Below are 24,717 nucleotides of genomic sequence, written 5' to 3'. Positions count from 1 at the left end.
GCAGAAACGTTAAATATATTTAAGTCGAAAATAGATGGTTTTTTAGCTGCCAAGGGGATAAGGGGCTACGGGGAGAGGGCAGGGATATGGACCTAGGTATGGTTAGTATAGTAGACCTGAGTGATCTCCTGGACAAATGTCGATCGCCTGGATTGGGGTCGGAGAGGAATTTCCCAGATTTTTTTCCCGAATTGGACCTGGGTTTTTATCCGGTTTTTTGCCTCCCCCAGGAGATCACGCGGTTCTTGGGGTGGAGAGGGGTGATAGCGGTATAAAGGGGAGGGTAGTGTCTTGTGTTCTGTGTCTTGTGTCTACTGTTTGTGGGTAAGTGTGTCTGTTTGGTGTTCAGCCATGAGTGAATGGCGGTGCGGGCTCGACGGACCTGGTGGTCTACTCTCGCACCTACTTTCTATGATTCTATGATTCTATGATAAGGTTCACATAGGAGATTAGTGGGCTAATTTAGGGCATAGGGTATTGGGGGTAGAGTGCTGACATGGATAGAAAATTGGTTGGCAGACAGCAAACAAAGAATAGGGATTAACGGGTCACTTTCAGTATGGCAGGCAGTGACTAGTGAGGTGCCGCAAGGCTCGGTGCTGGGACCGCACCTATTTACCATATACATCAATGAAGAGATTTAAAAGTAATATTAGCAAATTTGCAGATGACTCAAAGCTGGGGGGGCAATGTGAACTGTGAGGAGGATGCTATGAGAATGCAGGGTGAATGCAGGGTGACAGGTTGGGTGCGTGGGCAGTTTAATGTGGATAAATGTGAGGTTATCCACTTTGGTAGCAGAAACAGGAAGGCAGATTATTATCTAAATTATGTCAAGTTGTGAAAAGCGGAAGTACAACGGGATGTGGGGGTCCTTGTTTATCAGTGACTAAAAGTAAGCAGGCAGTGAAGAAAGCGAAAGGCATGTTGGTCTTCATAACAAGAGTAAAGAGGTCCTTCTGCAGTTCTACAGGGCCCTGGTGAGACCACACCTGGAGTGTTGTATGCAGTTTTGGTCTCCAAAGGTTCACCAGGTTAATTCCCGGGATAGCCGGACTGTCATATGCTGAGAGAATGGAATGGCTGGGCTTGTACACTCTGGAGTTTAGAAGGATGAGAGGGCATCTTTTTGAAACATATAGGATTATTAAGGGTTTGGACATGCTAGAGGCAGGAAACATTAGATTAGATAGCCTTTATTGTCATTCAGACCGAAGTCTGAACGAAATTGAAGCAGTCATACATACAATACAATACAATAAAAAACAACAATAAACACATATTAACATCCACCACAGTGAGTCCACCCAACATCTCCTCACTGTGATGGAGGCAAAAGTCTTAGGTCTCCAGTCTCTTCCCTCCTCTTCTCCTTCTGCGCTGAGGCGATACCCCCCGGGCGATGTTACAACTGTCCCGCGGCTCAAACACCGCGGCCCGGGGTGGTCGAAGCTGCCGCTCACCAGTCCTGCTGACGCAGCCGCTGGCCCGCGGCCGAACCCCGGACTCAGGCCACCGCCGCCAGAACACCGTGCAAGCCACCGGAGCATCGTTCCAGCCCCGAGCCGGATCGCCCTCACATGAGTGCCGTTACCGTCTCAGCCTCGGGCTGGGCCGCCCCGACTGGGCGCCGCTCCTCCCTCGGGCTGGGCCGCCCCGACCGGGCGCCGCTCCTCCCTCAGGCTGGGAACGCCGTACCTCCCCGAGCTCGGCCAATCCGACGGGAGCACCGTTCCTTCCTCGGGCCGGCCGTCCTCACGGTAGCGTCACAGCCCCTCACGGAAGCCCTGTTCCAGCCCCGAGCCGGGCCGTCCTCACGGGAGCGAGCTCAGTGCGAGTCCTGGCGGGCTCTGCCTCCTGAGCCTCGAGGTCGCCAGCTCCGCCATTAGGCCTCAGCGCAGACGGAGGCAGAGAAGGGGAATACGACATAAAAGTCGCATTCCCCCGCAGGGAGAGACAGCAAGCCCCGTTTCAACCCCCCCCCCCCCCAAACAGAAACTAAAAACCAAAACTAGACTAACCAAAACGAAAATAAACAACCCAAAAAACACAAAACAAACAGGACTGCCGGAGAGCCGCTGCAGCCAAAGCCGCGCCGCCACTAGGACATGTTCCCGATGTTGGGGGAGTCCAGAACGAGGGGCCACAGTGTAAGAATAAGGGATAAGCCATTTAGAACGGAGATGAGGAAAAACTTTTTAACACAGTGAGTTGTGAGTCTGTGGAATTCTCTGCCTCAGAGGGCGATGGAGGCCGGTTCTCAGGATACTTTCAAGCGAGAGCTAGATTGGGGTCTTAAAGATAGCGGAGTCAGGGGATATGGTGAGAAGGCAGGAACGGGGTACTGATTGTGCATAATCAGCCATGATCACATTGAATGGTGGTGCTGGTTTGAAGGGCCGATTGGCCTACTCCTGCACCTATTGTCTCTTGTCTAATGTCTATGTATCAGGACTAGGCGTGTATTTCACCCTACACGTGCTCTCGGTCCTCCAAGGCCAGCTGGATCTCCCGGTTGCCAACCAATTTAACTCCTCTTCCTACTTCCACAATGATGTTTCTGTCCTGGGCCTCCTCCATTGCCAGAGTGAGGTGACATGCAAACTGGAGTAACAGCACGTCATAGCTTACAGCCCAATGACATGAACATTGAATTCTCCAGATTAAGGAAACTCCCCCCTCCTAATCAAGTCCTGGAGTCTGTCCCAACTCATTGCCTTTCTTCCAGCTTTCTCCCCCGACTCCATCAGTCCAAAGAAGGGTCCAGACCCGACACATCACCTGTCCATTCCCCTCCAAAGTGCCGGTAGAACTCAGCAGGTGAGCCATCCGTGGTGAGAAAAACGGATGGAGAAGTGTCGTATGCATCCACTATTTCTGGGGCTATTTCCTTAAGTACTCTGGGATGCAGCCTATCTGGCCCTGGGGATTTATCGGCCTTTAATCCATTCAATTTACCTAACACCACTTCCCGGCTAACCTGGGTTTCACTCAGTTCCTCCATCTCATTTGACCCCGGGTCCCCTGCATTTTCCGGCAGATAATGTATGTCTTCCTTAGTGAAGACAGAACCAAAGTAGTTATTCAATTGGTCTGCCATGTCCTTGCTTCCAATGATCAATTCACCTGTTTCTGACTGCAAGGGACCAACATTTGTTTTAACTAATCTTTTTCTCTTCACATATCTATAAAAACTTTTGCAGTCAGTTTTTATGTTCCCTGCCAGTTTTCTTTCATAATCTATTTTCTCTTTCCTAATTATGACCTTTATCCTCCTCTGCTGGACTCAGAATTTCTCCCAGTCCTCTGGTAGGCTGCTTTTTCTAGCTTCATCTTTTGTATGCTTCATCTTTTGTTTTGATACTATCCCTGATTTCCCTTGTTATCCAAGGATGCACTACCTTCCCTGATTTATTCTTTTGCCAAACTGGGATGAACATTTGTTGTAGTTCATCCATGCAGTCTTTAAATGCCTTCCATTGCATATCCACCGTCAACCCTGTAAGAATCAATTGCCAGTCTATCTTGGCCAATTCACGTCTCATACCCTCAAAGTTACCTTAAGTTCAGAACCCTTGTTTCTGAATTAACTATGTCACTCTCCATCCTAATGAAGAACTCAACCATATTATGGTCACTGTTGCCCAAGGGGCCACGCAAAACAAGACTGCTAACTAACCCTTCCTCATTACTCAATACCCAGTAGAGAATAGCCTGCTCTCTGGTTGGTTCCTCTACATGTAGGTTTAGAAAACTATCCCGCATACATTCCAAGAAATCCTTTTCCTCAGCACCCCTGCCAATTTGATTCCCCCAATCTATATGTAGATTGATGTCACCCATTATAACTGTTTTACCTTTGTTGCATGCATTTCTAATTTACTGTTTGATGCCATCCCCAACTCCACTACTACTACTACTACTACTGTTAGGTGGCCTGTACACAACTCCCACTAGCGTTTTCTGCCCTTTAGTGTTTCGCACCTCTACCCATATCGATTTCACATCCTCCAAGCTAATGTCCTTCCTTTCTATTGTGTTTATCTCCTCTCTAACCAGCAACGCTACACCACCTCCTTTTCCTTTCTGTCTATCCCTCCTGAATATTGAATATCCCTGGATGTTCAGCTCCCAGCCTTGGTCACCCTGGGGCCCTGTCTCCGTGATCCCAACTATATCATAGTCATTAATAGCTATCTGCACATTCAACTCATCCACCTTATTACGAATGCTCCTTGCATTGAGACACAAAGCCTTCAGGCTTGTTTTTACGACACTCTTACCCCTTATACAATTACGTTGAAAAGTAGCCCTATTTGATTTTTTTCCTGGATTTGGCTGCCTGCCACTTTTACTTTTCACCTTGCTACCTATTGCTTCTACCCTCATTTTACACCCCTCTGTCTCTCCGCTCACACATTTAAGAAACCCTTTCCCTTTAACTCCATCCTCGACTATTCCATTTGACACCCCATCCCCCTTATTCAGTTTAAAACTACCCGTGTAGCAGTGGCTAACCTGCCTGCCAGAATGCTGGTCCTCCACCTGTTAAGATGCAATCCGTCCCTTTTGTACAGTTCCCCCTTACTCCAAAACAGATCCCAGTGATCTAAGAATCTAAATCCCAGCCCCGTGCACCAATTCCTTAGCCACACATTCAGGTCCCGTATCTCCCTGTTCCTGCTCTCGCCATCACGATTTGCAGTAATGCCTTTTAACTTCAAGCCAAAGCACCCAAACCACCATTTGCAGTAAGTAGTGCCTCTTAACTTCAAGCCAAAGCACCCAAACCACCATTTGCGCCAGGTGCGTCGAGATGGGGCTCCAAAGGGACCGTGTTAGGAACCTGGAGCAGCAACTCGATGACCTCTGTCTGCTCAGGGAGAGCGAGGAGGTCATAGAAAGGAGTTACAGGGAGGTGGTCACTCCAAGACCACGGGAGACAGAAAACTGGGTCACAGTTAGGAAGGGCAATGGGCAGAGGCAGGGACTGGTGATTACCCCGATGACTGTACACCTTGAAAATAAATACTCTTGTTTGAGTAAGGGTGGGGGAGTCAGCCTACCTGGGAGCAGCGACAGCGGCCGGGCCTCTGGCACAAAGACCGGTCCTGTTGCTCAGAAGGGTAAGGAAAAAGAAAAGAAGAGGAGGGCAATTGTAATAGGGGACTCTATAGTCAGGGGGTCGGATAGGTGATTCTGTGGACGTAGACAGGAGACCCGGATGGTAGTTTGCCTCCCTGGTGCCAGGGTCAGGGATGTGTCTGAACATGTCCAAGAAATCCTGAAATGGGAGGGAGAGGAGCCTGAGGTTGTGGTACATATAGGTGCCAACGACATAGGTAAAAAAAGAGAAGAGGTCCTGAAAGAAGAATTTAGGGAGATAGGTAGAGAGTTAAGGAGAAGGACTACAAAGGTAACAATCTCAGGATTACTGCCTGTGCCACGCGACAGTGAGAGTAGGAATGGAGCGAGGTGGAGAATAAATGCGTGGATGAGGAACTGGTGCAGTGGGTATGGATTCAAGTTTCTGGATCATTGGGACCTCTTTTGGGGAAGGTGCGACCTGTACAGAAAGGACGGGTTGCACTTGAACTCGAGGGGGACCAATATCCTGGCGGGGAGATTTGCAAAGGCTACTGGGGAGACTTTAAACTAGTATGGTTGGGGGGAGGGACTCGAATTGGGAAAGCTAGCAGTCAGTGTGTAAGGCAGGAGGCAGAGAATGGTAGCACTCTGACCCAAAATGTAGGGGAGAGAGAAGAAAAAGAAAATAAACAGAGAATAAGAGATGGTGGGTTTCTTAAATGTGTATATTTTAATGCTAGGAGCATTGTAAGAAAGGTGGATGAACTTAGAGCCGGGACTGACACCTGGAAGTACGATGTTGTGGTGATCAGTGAAACATGGTTGCAGGAGGGCTGTGATTGGAAACTAAATATTCCAGGATTTCGTTGCTTCAGGTGTGATAGAATTGGAGGGGCAAGAGGTGGAGGTGTTGCATTGCTTATCAGGGAAGATATTACAGCAGTGCTTTAGCAGGATTAGAGGGCTCGTCTAGGGAGGCTATTTGGGTGGAACTGAGGAATGGGAAAGGGGTAGCAACACTTATTATAGACTGCCAATGGGGAGCGAGAATTGGAAGAGCAAATATGTAAGGAGATTGCAGATATTAGTAATAAGCACAAGGTAGTGATTGTGGGAGATTTCAATTTTCCACACATAGACTGGGAAACACATTCTGTAAATGGGCTGGATGGGTTGGAGTTTGTAAAATGTGTGCAGGATAGTTTTTTGCAGCAATACATAGAAGTACCTACTAGAGAAGGGGCGGTGCTGGACCTCCTGTTAGGAAATGAGACGGGTCAGGTGGCAGAGGTATGCGTTGGGGAACAGTTCGGGACCAGTGATCACAATACCATTAGTTTCAATATAATTATGGAGAGGGTCAGAACTGGACCTAAGGTTGAGATTTTTGATTGGAGAAAGGCTAACTTTGAGGAGATGCGAATGGATTTAAAAGGAGTAAATTGGGACAGTTTGTTTTATGGGAAAGATGTGGAAGAGAAATGGAAGACATTTAAAGGTGACATTTTAAGAGTACAGAATCTTTATGTCCCTGTTCGGTTGAAAGGAAATAGTAAAAATTGGAAAGAGCCATGGTTTTCAAGGGAAATTGGACACTTGGTTCGGAAAAAGAGAGAGGTCTACAATAATTATAGGCAGCATGGAGTAAATGAGGTGCTTGAGGAATATAAAGAATGTAAAAAGAATCTTAAGAAATAAATTAGAAAAACTAAAAGAAGATATGAGGTTGCTCTGGCAAGTAAGGTGAAAGTAAATCCAAAGGGTTTCTACAGCTATATTAATAGCAAAAGGATAACGAGGGATAAAGTTGGCCCATTAGAGAGTCAGAGTGGACAGCTATCTGCAGAGCCAAAAGAGATGGGGGAGATATTGAACAATTTCTTTTCTTCGGTATTCACCAAGGAGAAGGATATTGAATTATGTGAGGTAAGGGAAACAAGTAGAGTAGCTATGGAAACTATGAGGATCAAAGAAGAGGATGTACTGACACTTTTGAGAAATATAAAAGTGGATAAGTCTCCAGGTCTGGACAGGATATTCCCTAGGACATTGAGGGAAGTTAGTGTAGAAATAGCAGGGTCTATGACAGAAATATTTCAAATGTCATTAGAAACGGGAATAGTGCCGGAGGATTGGCGTACTGCGCATGTTGTTCCATTGTTTAAAAAGGGGTCTAAGAGTAAACCTAGCAATTATAGACCTGTTAGTTTGACGTCAGTGGTGGGCAAATTAATGGAAAGTGTAGGTGGTTATGCATGCAACCAAATATGTAGCTGCCTCATTACCATTTGACACTCCCACCTTAGGTAGTATAACTGTAGTATCTGCATGCACCCTCCCTCTCTTGGTTCCAGTACGTGGTAGACCAGTTGTGTTCAGTGCTGGGACGTGTGGATGTAGTGTCTTAATAAAGACTTAGTGAAGGATTAAGGACCACGTCTAAAGACATCTACATGGTGTCGGAAGCGGGATAATCTGCACCTCTCGTATATCGGGTTTTATTTTGCCTTTTGAGTGTGTGTGGAGTGATGGCTTCGTCTTGTTGCAAGCCTTCCCCGTTAGTCTTTGACGCCGACATCGCGGAGCGATGGGACATGTTCGTCATGGACTACACCCATTATGTGAATATTGCACACCGTAATGACCCTGCTGCTGTCAAAGCATCACTGCTATTGAACCTTGCTGGGCCTGATGCCATGAGGCGGGCTAAGTCGTTTGTGTACAGTCCAGCAGTCCTGGGCGAAGATGACCAGATTGCTGAGCCAGCCGAGTCTCCTGACGACCCGGTGTGTCTGTTGAGGAAGTTTACTGAAATTTGTGACCTTCCCTCGAACCGCATTTTGGAGCGGGCTCGGTTTTTTTCTCGCAAGCAACAGCCTGAGGAACCTGTGGAATGTTTCATTGCCGACCTCTGCTATCTAGCTCAGCGCTGTCGTTTTGGTGAGTTGTGTGACCAGCTCACGCGGGACATGTTAGTTACTGGCATGTTAGACCAGAAGTTGCGGGCTAATTTATTATGGAGGCCTGACCTCACGTTGAACGAAGCTGTGCATGCTTGTCGCATTGCTGAGGTTGTTACTCCGTTTCGTGGGGAGAGAGGATCTGGGAACCGTGCCGTTAGCATGGCTGCTCTGTCTGTGCGGCGGCGGCCACCGAACAGTTTTAAACCACAGCCTCGCCCAGCTCCTGCCCCTCACCCTCAGAGTGCCAGGAAGTGCCCCAATTGTGGGTATGGACATTTGCCACAGTCTCTGTGCCCTGCTTATGGAAAAGCCTGCAACTATTGCAGAAAACAGAACCACTTTGCAGCGGTCTGTCGTTCCCATGGGAACGTCGCTCAGCCTCCTCGCCAGGTGTTACACAATCTCCAGAGGATTGAAAGTGTCCTTGATTCTCAGTACATTGAGGAGTCAGCCCCCGAGTCAGACTCCAGCATCTCTATGGGGGATGCCAGTGTTTACGCTCTGCTGCACAACCAGACTCGACTCCCCGACCCATCGGTGCTTGTTACTGTTAATGACAAGACCTTCACTGCGAAATTGGACACTGGTGCCAAGGTCAGCGTAATATCAACATCACTCTTCCACCAGATAAGGTCTAATGAAAGTTTGACTGCAGACCGCTCTGTGCTCCGAGCGTACGGAGGGGAGGAGCCGACACCTGTGGGGAGGGTAACTTTCCACTGCAAGCTACAGAAAACATCTCGTGACCTGTCTTTTTTTGTGTTGGATTGTGATTGTGTGCCTCTGCTGAGCAATCAAGCATGCCAGGATCTGGGTCTGGTTGCTTTCGACAGCACAGTCCATGAGGTGAGGGTGGTGCTGGACCCTGTCTCTGAATACCGACCACTTCGATGATCAGCTCGGTAAGCTGCCGCTTGTATATAAAATTACTACTGACTCCTCCATAACTCCTGTGTGCCGTCCGCCTCATAGGGTCTCTTTCGCGATGAAAGACAAAGTTAAAGCAATGCTGGACAACATGGTAAACTTGGGGGTGCTAGAAGCTATCAGTAAGCCCACTAGCTGGGTGTCTACGATGGTTGCCACTATAAAAAAAGGGAAGAATGACATACGGATTGGTCAAGCCACCGTATTCTCAGTTCTCGATGCTAGGAGTTCCTTTTGGCAGGTTCCACTGCACAGGGAGTCAACTGACTTGACAGCTTTTGCAACGCCATTTGGGATGTACAAGTTTTTAAGAATGCCTTTTGGGATAAGCTCGGCGAGCGAAGTCTTCCAGCGCTCCATGGAGCAATTGTTTGCCGGGCTGCCATGTTCCATCATTGTCGATGATATCCTCGTGTATGGTCGGGATGTCACGTAACACGACCGAAATCTCCGACGGGTCCTCGACCGGGCTCGCCAGATAAACCTCAAGCTGAACCCGTCCAATTGTAGGTTCCGGTTGTCTGAAGTGTCGTATATCGGCCACATCTTTACCTCTCGTGGCCTGAAGCCTGACCCAACAAAAACTGCTGCCATCTCCGAGTTCCCTGCACCTGTTGATGTCGCTGGCCTGCAGCGGTTTCTCGGTATGGTAAATTATCTGGGTAAATTTGTTCCGTGTCTAAGTGAGCTCAGTGCGCCGCTGCGCCTCCTGACAAAGAAGGATGTTGCCTGGTCGTGGAGTCCGCAGCACCAACAGTCGTTTGACACTTTGAAAAAAATGCTGGTCAGCACTCCGGTTCTCCGGTTTTTCGATCTCCAACTACCAATTGTAGTGACCTGCGGTGCCTCTAGTTTTGGTCTCGGTGCAGCCTGCATGCAACTATGTGATGGAGATTCTCTGCAGCCTGTCTCGTTTGCCTCTCGTACCATGACGGACACTGAGCAAAGGTATGCCCAAATTGAGAAGGAGCTCCTTGCTGTGGTGTTTGCGTGCTCTAAGTTCCGGGACTTTCTCTTTGGGGTTCGGTTCACGGTGGAAACAGACCACCAGCCGCTGGTTACGATATTAAACAAACCTATTCATGCTGCCCCGGCCCGTCTGCAGCGGATGATGCTACAGCTACAGCGGTTCGATTTCAACATTGTGTATAGGAGGGGTACCGAGATGCATGTTGCCGATGCTCTGTCGAGGGCACCTCAGTCCTCCTGTGCCCAGCATCCATACGAGCAGGAGGACCTGCACGTGCTGAATGTGAATTTTGTTCCTTCAAAGCAGCTGCGGTGCCTGCTCGAGCACACTGCTGCCGACCCTGACTTGCAACAGCTGGCTGCTGTCATTCTGCGCGGGTGGCCCTGCAAGCTTGCCTCTCTGCCTGCTGCCGTGCGCCCCTTCTTCCTGGTTCGGGATGAGCTTGTGGTTCGGGAGGGTATCGTCGTGAAAGGTCACAAGGTGGTGATCCCTGCCTCACTCTATGATGCTTACTACTCTGCTGCTCATTTGGGGCATCCGGGCGCTGACGCTACCGTTGCTCATGCTCAAGGGCAGTACTATTGGCCTGCCATGGCCAAGTATATCAAGGCTCGAGTGGCGGTGTGCTCCGAGTGCAACTCCATGGCCCCTCACCAGCAGCGGCTGCCCCTGTTGCAGCAGCCGGCCCCCGACATGCCCTGGTCTTCACTGGCTGCAGATATTTTTGAGTGGCGTGGGAAGCACTACCTGGTGTTGGTGGACTCGTATTCATCCTGGTTTGAAGTGGACCTTCTTCCCACCATCACATCGGAGATGGTCATCGGCAAGCTGCGACGTCATTTTGCTGTCTTTGGTTCCCCAGTCAAGCTCCAGACTGACAACGGCCGTCAATTTACTAGCGCCGAATTTGCTGCCTTCGCTACGAAATGGAACTTTACTCACTTTACTAGCAGCCCTGAATTCCCTGAGTAACGGACTGGCTGAACGTGCTGTGCGCAGCGCGAAGACGTTGCTAGAGCAGTCTCGCTTGTCAAACTGCGATTTTTATCAGGGACTGTTAAATTTGCGAAATGTGTCTAGAGACGGTGTTTTGGGTTCACCTGCTCAGCGGCTCATGTCCCGTGTCCTCCGGCCGCCAATGCCGATCGCTCAACAGTCGCTTGTGCCGGTGGTACGCCACCCTGATACGGTCCACCGCCGTATTTCTCAATGCCACGAAATCCAGCGCCGGTCCCACGACAAGTCTTGCCGCCCCCTCCCCCCCCTCACGACGGGTCAGGTTGTCAGTTTGCAGTCACCTACCGGGTTTTCCAAGCTTGCCACTGTAGTAGGAGTGGCGGACTCACCCCGTTCCTATTTAGTAGACTACGAGGGCACTGTGTACCATCGCAGTCGCCAACATCTGTTAGCTGTCCGGGAGCCTGCGCCCCCGCTTCCATTCCCGGAGCCTCCCTCTCTGTGGCTCGACTCTCCTCCTCGGATTGTGCCACCTAGTCCTGTTGTTGTTGGTGCCCCTACCGTGCCTCTAACGGTGCCTCCGAGTTTCGCCTCCCCGGCTGGCACGTCTCCTCCACGTCTTTCTCCTACTGATGCTTCTTCTTCTTCTTCTTATCCGCCTCGGCAGTCGCCATCTAGCAGTCCACCGGTTTCTGGCCAGTCTCCTGTTTTTCTGTCTGATCCGCAGTCCCCACGTTGTTCTCCGCCTCTGCCTTTCTCTTTGGGGGAGGGGAGTGAGGGTGAGGGTGCTGTACGGACCCGCTCAGGTAGAGTTGTCCGGCCCCCTGATCGGTATGGCGACTTTGCTTAATATTGTGCTGTTTGATTAAATGATGCTGTTACTATGTTGCAGGCTTGTATAATTACCCTGCTGCTGTTTATTCTACGGGAAAGGATGTAGGTGGTTATGCATGCAACCAAATATGTAGCTGCCTCATTACCATTTGACACTCCCACCTTAGGTAGTATAACTGTAGTATCTGCATGCACCCTCCCTCTCTTGGTTCCAGTACGTGGTAGACCAGTTGTGGTCAGTGCTGGGACGTGTGGATGTAGTGTCGTAATAAAGACTTAGTGAAGGATTAAGGACCACGTCTAAAGACATCTACAGAAAGGATACTTAGAGATAATATATATAAGCATCTGGATAAACAGGGTCTGATTAGGAACAGTCAACATGGATTTGTGCCTGGAAGGTCATGTTTGACTAATCTTCTTGAATTTTTTGAAGAGGTTACTCGGGAAATTGATGAGGGTAAAGCAGTGGATGTTGTATATATGGACTTCAGTAAGGCCTTTGGCAAGGTTCCTCACGGAAGGTTGGTTAAGAAGGTTCAATGGTTGGGTATTAATGGTAGAGTAGCAAGATGGATTCAACAGTGGCTGAATGGGAGATGCCAGAGTAATGGTGGATGGTTGTTTGTCAGGTTGGAGGCCAGTGACTAGTGGGGTGCCACAGGGATCTGTGTTGGGTCCACTGTTGTTTGTCATGTACATCAATGATCTGAATGATGGTGTGGTAAATTGGATTAGTAAGTATGCAGATGATACTAAGATAGGTGGTGTTGTGGATAATGAAGTAGATTTTCAAAGTCTACAGAGAGATTAAGGCCATTTGGAAGAGTGGACTGAAAGATGGCAGATGCAGTTTATTGCTGATAAGTGTGAGGTGCCACATCTTGGCAGGACAAATCAAAATAGGACGTGCATGTTAAATGGTAGTGAATTGAGGAATGCAGTTGAACAGAGGGATCTAGGAATAACTGTGCACAGTTCCCTGAAGGTGGAATCACAGTTCCCTGTAGGGTGGTAAAGAAAGCTTTTGGTGTGCTGGCCTTTATAAATCAGAGCATTGAGTATAGAAGTTGGGGTGTAATGTTAAAATTGTACAAGGCATTGGTGAGGCCAATTTTGGAGTATGGTGTACAATTTTGGTCGCCTAATTATAGGAAGGATGTCAACAAAATAGAGAGTACAGAGGAGATTTACTAGAATGTTGCCTGGGTTTCAGCAACTAAGTTACAGAGAAAGGTTGAACAAGTTAGGGCTTTATTCTTTGGAGCGCAGAAGGTTAAGGTGGGACTTGATAGAGGTCTTTAAAATGATGAGAGGGATAGACAGAGTTGACGTGGATAAGCTTTTCCCACTGAGAGTAGGAAAGATTCAAACAAGGGGACATGACTTGAGAATTAAGGGACAGAACTTTAGGGGTAACATGAGGGGGAACTTCTTTACTCAGAGAGTGGTGGCTGTGTGGAATGAGCTTCCAGTGAAGGTGGTGGAGGCAGGTTCGTTTTTATCATTTAAAAATAAATTGGATAGTTATATGGACGGGAAAGGAATGGAGGGTTATGGTCTGAACGCAGGTGTATGGGACTAGGGGAGAATACGTGTTCGGCACGGATTAGAAGGGTCGAGATGGCCTGTTTCCGTGCTGTAATTGTTATATGGTTATACGGTTATATTTGCAGTAAGTAGTGCCTTTTAACTTCAAGCCAAGGCACTCAAACCACCATTTGCAGTAAGTAGTGCCTTTCAACTTCAAGCCAAAGCACCCAAACCACAATTTGCAGCAAGTAGTGCCTTTCAACTTCAAGCCTAAGCACCCAAACCACCATTTGCACCAAGTAGTGCCTTTCAACTTCAAGCCAAAGCACCCAAAGCATTCCTCCCCAGACAACTGAGGAGAAGAAAAAAAACACAGAAGAAGCATCTTCAAACCTCCCCCCTGAATCCCTCAGGGAATGCCCCTGCCCTGCCCTTGAAGGCAATCCATCACAATTGTGCACGATCAGTTAGCATTATTGTTTTTTTTTTAAATACATATATAGAGGAAAGAGTATCATGGGAAGACACTGATTATTTGGGGGCTTAAAAAAAACACATTTATTTCATTGGAATACAACTTGGCTCCAGCAGGTTACGAGCAAAAGTCCTTGTTGATCACAGCCAGAGTCTTGCGGACGTCCAAGAGCGGAGAACGAGATCCCACCGTTCGTAGCTGAGGGGTAACGACCGGGGAACGGGAAGCGGTGACTCGGGATTAATCCTGACGCCTTTTGCCAGTGCGAAGGCAGAGGAATGACGAAGAGATGGCCCACGAGTGGGGGGCTATTGATGACTGGTCAGCTTGAACCTTGCATCCCATCCCAAGAATGGACACGGCGAGCGCAAATTTTTTAGGTGCCGGTGCTGTCAAACAGGGGCTTCATTTCAGGTTCTGATTGGGGGGGGGGGGGGGGGGGCAAGCTAGTCTCCCAAGTGGGTCAAACAAGATTATAGCCTATCACAACATCCCAGTGTAGAGCCAGTACATATAATACTTAATTTAATAATATGTTGCACACACTAATTATCAGTAAATATAATTATCAAGCAAGTAAAGAAAAAGAGGGTAATCATGTATTTTTACAGAGGTGCTGGACCGGCACCAACTCACCCTGACACTCGCGCAGCTCTGGGGCTTCACACACTCACTCACACACACACACACACCCCCAATCACTCACCCACACTCACTCACCCACACTCACTCACTCACCCACACTCACTCACTCACCCACACTCACTCACTCACCCACATTCCCGCTCACTCACCCACCCACCCGCTCACTCACCCACCCACCCGCTCACTCACTCACTCACCCACCCGCTCACTCACCCACCCACCCGCTCACTCACCCACCTACTCACTCATGAGTGGTCAGCTCGGACCTTGCATCCCATCCCAAGAATGGACACAGCATTCTCGACAGGGCAAGGAGGGCTTATATTGGGAACACTTCTCCATCCGTTTCCCACCACGGCTGTGTTATATCGGCACTTTGGAGGGAAATGGACAGGTGACGTGTCGGGTCTGGACCCTTCTTTGAACTGATGGAGTTGGGGGAGAAAGCTGGATAAAAGAGATGGGTCTGTACAGACTCCAGGACTTGATTAGGAGTGGGGGGGGGGGGGGGAACGTCTCCTTAATTTGGAGAATTCAATGTTCATGTCATTGGGCTGTAAGCTATGAGGTGCTGTTCCTCCAGTTTCCGTGTTACCTCACTCTGGCAATGCAGGAGGCCTAGGACAGAAAGATCAGTGTGGGCGTGGGAAGGAGAGTTAAAATGGTTGGCAACTGGGAGATCCAGCAGGCCTTGGCAGACCGAGCGCAAGTGTAGGGTGAACTGCACACCCAGTCTAGATACAAGGAACAGCAGGTGCTGGTTTACAAAAAGAGACACAATCTCCTGGAGTAACTTGCACCTGGCGAGCATGGACAGGCAACATTCTAGGTCAGGACCCTTCGTCAGACTGCTTGGTGTGGGGGGTGGAAAGGAGAGGTGGGAGTGGTCGCCTTAGATTCCCTTCCCTCTGTAGATGCGGCCGAAGCCACTGAGTTCTGTTCTGATATTGCAAGGACTACTTTGTTATATCACACGGACTACTTTGTTTGCCCGCGTAAATAAACAGAGCCTTGATTTATGCTCAGCTTCAAACCCCTAAATATGTGTACTTGTGGTCATTCCAGAGTCATTACAATGGTATAACAGATAACGTACAACATGGTGGCAGTGGTTTGTGTGATTTAGCCCAAGAAAGAAACAGAAAAAAGAAAGCCCTAGAAAAATGGACGCTTTCCAGCTCAGTAAAGAATGCCAGGAATGCATCTCGACAGGGCCACTACACATATAAATACCTGGTTGGAGCTATTGACGGGACACTTCAAGCAGCTGAGGGTGGTGAGTGAAGGCCCACTTCCTTTCGGCTTGCTTCGTCTCCGTGAGCGTTCGGTCTCCAGCCCTGGGCAGGCCCGCGTTCGGAAGGCGGAGCGACCAGACGCACACGAAGGCGCAGCGACCGGAGAGACCGGGCACACACAGGGGCGCGGCGACCGGTGAGACCGAACGCTCACGGAGACGAAGCAAGCCGAAAGGATGTTTTTTCTTTAAAACCTAAGAGCTTTAAAGTTAAAAGCTGCAGAAGCAGTATTGAAAATAGCAAAAGCTGCAGAGGCAGTATTGAAAAAGCTGTGTAAGGAAAACGGTCTTGAGATAAGCAGAAGGCTATTCGAGATAAGCCGTACTGAAAACGACTGTTACCAAGGAAGACATAAACAAGGGACCTTAGAAATCTCAGATTTAATGATGTTTTGAATTCTAACTTGATAAAATGTACTGAAGTATGAAACTTGAAGGACCCCCTTAAGATTGCGCAAGCCGTGTGTGAAACAGAAAAAAATGGTAATTTGTGCGTAAGGCTTAAAGCTTAATCATTTGTGTGCAAGCTTACATATGATATTAAAAGTGGATAATTGTACATGATTTAGTAAGATTTGGCAAATACTGGCAACTAGTAACAAAATACAATTAGTGTTTGAATTTGAAGCTCATATATAAGCTCATATATAGTAATAACGATAGCAAGAGGTGTGTAACCATATAACCATATAACAATTACAGCACGGAAACAGGCCATCTCGGCCCTTCTAGTCCGTGATGAACACTTACTTTCACCTAGTCCCATCTACCTGCACTCAGACCATAACCCTCCATTCCTTTCCCGTCCATATACTTATCCAATTTATTTTTAAATGATAAAATCGAACCTGCCTCCACCACTTCCACTGGAAGCTCATTCCACACAGCTACCACTCTCTGAGTAGAGGTTCCCCCGCATGTTACCCCTAAACTTCTGTCCCTTAATTCTCAAGTCATGTCCCCTTGTTTGAATCTTTCCTACTCTCAGTGGGAAAAGCTTATCCACGTCAACTCTGTCTATCCCTCTCATAATTTTAAAGACCTCTATCAAGTCCCCCCTTAACCTTCTGCGCTCCAAAGAATAAAGACCTAACTTGTTCAACCTTTCTCTGTAACTCAGGTGCTGAAACCCAGGCAACATTCTAGTAAATCTCCTCTGTACTCTCTCTATTTTGTTGACATATTTCCTATAATTTGGCGACCAAAATTGTACACCATACTCCAGAATTGCCTCACCAATGCCTTGTACAATTTTAACATTACATCCCAACTTCTATACTCAATGCTCTGATTTATAAAGGCCAGCACACCAAAAGCTTTCTTTACCACCCTATCTACATGAGATTCCACCTTCAGGGAATTATGCACAGTTATTCCTAGATCCCACTGTTCAATTGCATTCCTCAATTCGCTACCATTTACCATGTACATCCTATTTTGATTTGTACTACCAAGATGTAGCACCTCACACTTGTTAGCATTAAACTCCATCTGCCATCTTTCAGCCCACTCTTCCAAATGGCCTAAATCTCTCTGTAGACTTTGAAAATCTACTTCATCATCCACAACACCTATTTTAGTATCATCTGCATACTTACTAATCCAATTTACCATACCATCATGCAGATCATTGATGTATATGACAAACAACAGTGGACCCAACACAGATCCCTGAGGTACCCCACTAGTCACCGGCCTCCAACCTGACAAACAGCCATCCACCATTGCTCTCTGTAATACGTTTGTTTTGAATCCAAATTTAATATTTCAGGTTACCGTCTTTACGCCGTATATGGCAAGTAACATGACTCGGTTACCTGAAATGAACTGGCAAGTGCTGGACATTGCCAATGAGTTCTCCTTGATCAAGCAGAGGATGAAATTGTGACTGCAAGACTTGGAAATCACATTCTAAGCAGGCAACAAAGATAAAACTTGCTTTAGGAGTAGAAGGACTCCGTCATTTGAATGCGTTAGGTAGGTCTGAGCAAAGAGAATCAAAACAAGCGAGAGGAGATATGGACATTCTTTGAGGGCCACCTGAGGACAAAGGTAAATTTCAGAGTCTACAGGTTGGAGTTGATGCGGTATCGCCAGAAACTGGATGAATTGCTCGATCAATTAGTGACCCGGTGCCGAAAAAAAGGGTTTCCAATGTAACTTCACTGATCCCGAGCTCAATGAAAGAATCATTGTTGATAATCGCGTCAACGCCCTATGAAGGTTTACAGTGAGAGCTTCTACAGAAGCATGTGGGATACACCATTCCAGAGGCGTTTACATTAGGCAGGCAGTATGAGGCCATTGCGGCAGGCAGACAATGCATTGCAGATTTAGAGCCCAGGTCTTGCAATATAGATGCAGTCAAGACAAGAGGGACAACGAAGCAAAAGCCGCAAGATAAGGAGACAAAACCCGTGTGGCCAATGTGCTTTGTTTCACAAGCACAAGCAATGCCCAGCGTATCGCGACACATGTAAGAAGTGTGGCAAGAGAGGGCATTGGGCAAGTTGTTGTAGGTCTAAGAAGAATAATATATGCCCATCTAAATTGTCAAGTGGCAAATACAAACAGGTTGACGAGGTACGGCAACAGTCCCAAGGAGGTTATGCATTGTACTGCGACAGTCAAAATGAAGGATCTAATAAGTTTTTCAATACCATCACCATTTCAAGTCTGGACAGGATGCCTCCAATAGGCAACGAGGCATTTGCAGTGTTGAACATCATATGCCCATCGATGAAGGGGCAATGTCGACTGAAGGTGAAGATAGACACCAGAGCTGGAGGAAATACCCTTCCCCTTCGGGTCATACGAGACATGTATCCACGTGACAAATATAAGCAGTACCTACGACCATGCAAAGTCCAACTGATGGCATATAACGGGACAGAAATCCTTTGTCTTGGAACTATATCCATTTCATGCAGATACCAGGGTGGTGTACTCAAGAATTATTCGTGGTGGACGTGGCAGGACCCGCTTTCATTGGCCTCCCGGGTATCAAGCAGCTTCAGGTCTTCACGATATATGCCATGGGAACAGAAGAGCACCCATCAAACGCTCGGAAGGAGCAAGACAGTTTCAACTCAGTGGGAGACCTAGTGAAGAGATGGCCTAATTAGTTCGACAAGATTGGCAACTTCAAGGAGCCAGCAACCCTTCATCTCAAGGAGAAGGCCACACCACACATATATGCACCAAGGAAATGCAGTGTCCATATCAGAGACGAGTTGCTGGCTGAATTGGATAAAATGGAGGATGATGGAATCATCAGAAAAATAACTCACCATACGGACTGGTGCAGTTTAATAACAACCTCCGTTAAGAAAGACGGATCAAGCAGGGTATGCCTAGACCCAAAACGTTTCAATGCAAGTCTCAAACGTTGCCCACACAAGATCCAAACCCTTGAAAAAATCAATCCAGCTTTTGCCAATGGGAAATCCTTCACCAAACTTGATGCAAAAGCGGGCTATTGGTCCGTCCGACTTGATGAGGCAAGCCAGGAACTTACCACGTTCCGGACACCTTTTGGCAGGTATTGCAACAGAAGGTTACCTTTCGGCTTGTCCATGAGCCAGGATATATTCCAGCGACGTATGGACACAATCATAGAGCAGGGTTCTGGATGCATCTGCATTGCAGATGATATTGTCGTAGTGGGATCCACGGAACAAGAACATGCCGGTAATCTGAAGAAGCTGTTGGAGACAGCGTCCCAGGAAGGACTATTTTTCAACAGTTCAAAGTGCGTAGTGAAGGTCAAGTTCATCAACTTCTTCGGGTCAGTCTATTCAGACACAGGCATCAGACCAGCTCCTTGTAACATGAAGAACATTCACATGATGCCAACACCGCAGGACAAAGAAGATCTGCAATGGTTCCTGGGGATGATTAATTTTTTGTCACCCTACATCCCAAACTATGCTGACCAGGCCGCTATCTTGAGGGATTTACTGATGAAAGATGTCCCATTCTTGTGGCAAGAAGACTACCAGATGGTGTTCTGCGACCTGAAGGGCAGCATACAAGAGGAATCTGTACTCCAGTACTATCGCCCAGATGCTACCGTCACCGTCGAGGTAGATGCGTTATTGAAAGTAGGAGCATGCCTTTCGCAGGAAGGACGGCCTGTTGCATACGCTTCGAAAGCTCTGTCTTCATGCCAGTCCAGCTACTGCAATATTGAACTTGCCTTAGTCTTTGGAATCACAATGTTTCATACGTATCTATTTGGGCGAGATTTTAAAGTGCCTCTTGTCACTATCTGTGGCAAACCACTCACAAGTCCCCCACCCCGACTGCAGCGGATGTCATCAAGGTTCACTATCTGCGGCAAACCACTCACAAGTGCCCCACTCTGACTGCAGCGGATGCTCATCAAGGTGCAAGGATACAACTTCACCATAGAGCACAGACCTAGGGCAGAGATGATCGTTGCTGACACTCTCAGCAGACTGCCCAACCCGCAGAAGATAGAGAGCATAGATCTCGATGTATGTGTTGAGAGCATCTTCTTCGACAATGTCAAAGACACACTAGACATCGACTTGATGAACTTCGGCAAACTCAAAAGAGGAGCTGCAGACAGAAAGTCGTTGTGACGCTATACTGCATATGGTCATGCAGTACATTCATTCCGGATGGCCAGCGACAGGAGATACCTGCTGACCTATGGCCCTACTGGCCTTTACGAGACGAATGGGGCCATGTTCAAAGGAAGGCAAATAATCATTCCCGAGTCAATGAGGCAGGATATCCTGGCATCAACTTCATGCAGGGCATCGAAAAGACTAGACTTCTAGCAAGACAAATGATCTATTGGCTCAACATGAACCGTCACATTGATGACCGTGTACAAAGGTGTAGTCAGTGCCAGAAGCACATGCCAGACCAAACGAGGGAAACACTCATACCACACGAGATACCAGTCACACCTTGGACCAAAATAACAATGGATAAGTTTGAACTTGACAAGATACAATATCTTGTTATGGTAGATTACCATTCCAAGTTTCCGGTGGTGCATAAGTTGACAAGCACCACGCGTGCCATGGCTGCTAATATGGTGACTGCAACATTTGGCCTCCTAGGAGCACCGACGGAAATCTCCGACGTTTGTTGGAGAACTTGTTCAAGTGCAAGCAATGGGGAATCACCCAGACGACGTCCTCACCTAGGTACCCTCAGTCGAATGGACTTGTTGAGAGAATGGTACGAACGGTGAAATCCGTCATCAAGAAGTCCTTGACAACGGAACAGAGTACAGCAGCAGCTTTACTCAACTTGCGTGCTACACCGATTGATTCCAAGTTACCGTCACCAGCAGAGATGATGTTTGGAAGACAGATACGGACACCTCTAGCCACTAACCTCGACACGGACAAGACATACCAAGGGCAGAGGAACTTTGAGTGACTTGAAGAGCGCAGGCAGCGAATGAAGGCGCATTTTGATACTTCGGTCAAGAGACAAAACTTGAAACCATTACACATTGGACAGAAGGTCCGGGTTCTGGATCAAGCAACTCATGACTGGATACCAGCAGAAGTGAGAACGATCTGTGACAAACCCCAATCAAGATCTTACATAATTGAAACTCCAAATGGAAATAGATTAAGACGGAATCGAGTGCAGTTGAGAGATGTTCCTCCACTGGAGCAACCAGGTTGTGGACCCCATTGCAAGACCAAATATAAAGAGGAGGAACAACCGGCACATACTGCTGATGGAGAATACATGACACGTTCAGGACGTGTTAGTAAGAAACCTGCACGTTACTGTTGATAATCATTAATGAAGAATTTTAGTTTTTATAAAAAGCAATTGTGTGTAGAAGGTACACAAAAATGCTGGAGAAACTCAGCGGGTGCAGCAGCATCTATGGAGCGAAGGAAACAGGCGACGTTTCGGGCCGAAACCCTTCTTCAGACTGATTGTGTGTAGAGTTTTGTTTATTAACCATATTTTTTATTTGATGCAAGACAAGTGTTGTGATATTGCAAGGACTATTTTGTTATATCACAAGGACTACTTGGTTTGCCCACGTAGCAACATGTATATGTGGGAATGACTTAATATGGGTGGGGCACTCTGGTTCCAGATGGCCGTGAAATAAACAAAGCCTTGATTTATGCTCAGCTTCAAACCCCTAAATACATGAACTTGCCATCATTCCAGAGTCATAACAATGGTATAACAGATACCGGACCACGAAGTACAACAAGTTCCTCCACCGCTTTAGAGGGAATGGACAGACGACATTTTGAGTCAGGACGCTTCCTCAGACTGATTGGAGAGGGTGGGGCAGGAAGCTGGAAAAGAGAGATGGGGGCTGGACAAAGCCTGGCAAGTGATAGGTGGACACAAAATGCTGCGGTAACTCAGCAGGACAGGCAGCATCTCCAGAAAGAAGAAATGGGTGACGTTTCAGATTGAGAACCTTCTTCAGAAGTGATAGGTGGGTAGAGGTGAGGGAGACTCAAGAAACTGCAGATGCTGGAATCTTGCATAGAACACAATTTAGTTAGATGCACAGAATCTCTTGCCCGGAGTGGGGGAATCGATGACCAGAGGACATGGGTTCAAGGTGAAGGGGAAAAGATTTAATAGGAATCTGAGGGGGATCCTTTTCACACAAAGGGTGGTGGGTGTAGGGAACAAACTGCCAGAGTAGGTAGTTGAGGCTGGGACTATCCCTACGTTTAAGAAACAGTTAGATAGATACATGGGATAGGACAAGTTTAGAGGTATATGGACCAAAAACAGGCAGGTGGGACTAGTGTAGCTGGGACATGTTGGTAGGTGTGGGCAAATTGGGTCGAAGGGCCTGTTTCCACACTGTATGATTCTAACACAAAGTGCGACAGTAACTCAGCGGGTCTGGCAGCATTTGTGGAGAACATGGATAGGTGGCATTTCACAGTGTGCAGGAGTAACTCAGCGGTTCAGGCAGCATCTGTGGAGAACATGGATAGATAACATTTCGGGTCGGGACCCTTCTTCAGACTGACGCTATGTTGACAGATGAGGGGGTGATCGGCAGATGAGTGAAGTGAGTGACTGAGGCGAGAGAAAATATGATAAAAGGGTGTGAGATAAGGAGAGAGGAATGTATATGTGCAGCTTTAAGGTACATTGGTCAGGTAGCATTTGGAGTATTGCTAGTCACTCCATTACAGGACTGATGAGCAGGCTTTGGGGAAGGAGCAGAGATGATTAACCAGAATGGTTTAAAAACAAGGAACTGCAAATGCTGGTTTACACAAAAGGACACCAAATGCTGGAATAACTCAGCGGGACAGGCAGCATCTCATGAGAGAAGGAATGGGTGAGGTTTTGGGTCGAGACTGAAGAAGGCTATCGACCCGAAACGTTACCCATTCCTTCCAGCATTTTGTGTCTACCTAAACAGCACCTATCCTTGTTGCGGTGTGCCAGCAGGCTGGAGGAGCAGGCAAAGGCCTTGCCACAGAGCGGGCAGGTGAAGGGGCGCTGGCCGGTGTGGACTCGCCGGTGCTCCAGCAGGTGGTCAAGACTGGTGAAGCCCTTAACACAGGGGAAGGGTGACTCACCACTGTGGGTACGCCGGTGCTGCCACAGGCTGGACATGCGTGTGAAACTCTTGGCACTCAGCGCACACAAAGGTTCTCTCTCTGGTGTGTACCGGCTGGTGCGCCCGCAGCCCCCTTGTGCTCTTGAAACACTTGCCGCTCGCCAGCGTGGGCCCGCTGGTGCTGCTGCAACCCCCTGCGAGCTGACAAATGCCTTACCACAGTACGGGCAGTCGTAGGGATGGCCACTGGTATGCACACGCTAGTGAGACGGGGCGTGGGATGCAGTGGCAAAGCGCTCTCCACACACCGGGCTGGGGACGGGACGGTCAGCGGCGTGCACCCGCTGGTGCTGCAACAGGCTGGAGGGGCGGCTGAAGCCCTTGCCGCACTGGGCGCAGGTGTAGGGGTGCTCCCCAGTGTGGGTGCGCTGGTGCTCCAGCAGGCTGGTGGAGTGGATGTAGCTCTTGCCGCACTGGGCGCAGGTGTAGGGGCGCTTGCCGGCGTGGGTGTGCTGGTGCTCCAGCAGGTTGCTGGAGCGTGTGTAGCTCTTGCCGCACTGCGCGCAGGTGTAGGGGCGCTCGCCGGTGTGGGTGCGCTCGTGCCTCAGCAGGCTGTTGGAGCGGGTGAAACCCTTGCCGCACTCGCTGCAGGTGTAGGGCCGCTCCCCGGTGTGCAGGAGCCTGTGCACCTTCAGGTCTGGCGATGACTTGAAGCCTTTCCCGCAGTCGGAGCAGGTGAAGGGTCGTTCACTGCTGTGCACCCGCTGGTGCCGCTGTAGCACCGACAACTGGACAAAGCTCATGCCACAGGTGGAGCAGTCATAGAGCAACTCGCCCCAATGCACCCGTCGATGGTCCTTCAGTTCCTGTGCCGTCTTGAAGCTCTTGTCGCATTTGGAACAGTCGAAGTGGCGTTCTTGCGTGTGCACCTGCCGGTGGGTCTCCAGCTGGCTCGGGTGCTGCCAGGCCTTGCCACACACATCGCACGCATAACGCTTCCCCTTGTTGTGCACCATCATGTGGTCCTCCACTGCCGCCAGCCCATCAAAGCTCAGCCCACACACCGAGCAGATGTAGGGCTCACCGACACCCTGGGCGCCCTCCCCGCCCTCCATGGTCGCTCACGTCCCCGTCTCTCCGTCCACAGCAACGGCTCCTAAACCCTGCAGGAGGGGAACACAGAGTGTCAACAAGCTGGCAAACAGGACATTACAAGCACATATTGGGCACGTTTATGGCAGCACAGTGGCGTAGCGGTACAGCTGCTACCTTACAGCCAGAGACCCGGGCTCGATCCTGACCACGGGTGCTGTCTGTGTGTAGTTTGTGCGTTCTCCCCTTGTCCTGCGTGGGTTTTTACTTGTCCTGCGTGGGTGCTCCAGTTTCCTCCAACATTTCAAAGACGTTCAGGGTTGTAGATTAATCGGCCTCTGCAAAATTGTTAAATTGTCCCTAATGTGCATAGGATAGTGC

At 48.6% G+C, this 24,717-nt stretch overlaps 1 long non-coding RNA gene across 1 annotated transcript; it reads right to left on the bottom strand.

Annotated features, from left to right (window-relative positions):
* Nucleotides 1–13,810: 13,810 nt before the first annotated feature.
* On the bottom strand, nt 13,811–14,821 carry LOC116970301. Its single transcript, XR_004411097.1, has 2 exons — nt 14,638–14,821; nt 13,811–14,065 (listed from the first exon to the last, which is right to left on the bottom strand). It is a non-coding gene; the product is annotated as an uncharacterized LOC116970301 (long non-coding RNA).
* Nucleotides 14,822–24,717: the final 9,896 nt, after the last annotated feature.

The sequence above is a fragment of the Amblyraja radiata genome, unplaced genomic scaffold (genome assembly GCF_010909765.2).
Source record: "Amblyraja radiata isolate CabotCenter1 unplaced genomic scaffold, sAmbRad1.1.pri scaffold_709_ctg1, whole genome shotgun sequence".
NCBI lineage: Eukaryota > Metazoa > Chordata > Chondrichthyes > Rajiformes > Rajidae > Amblyraja > Amblyraja radiata.
Note: the sequence above shows the minus strand (reverse complement) of the source record. Positions and strands in the feature narration are given on the sequence as shown.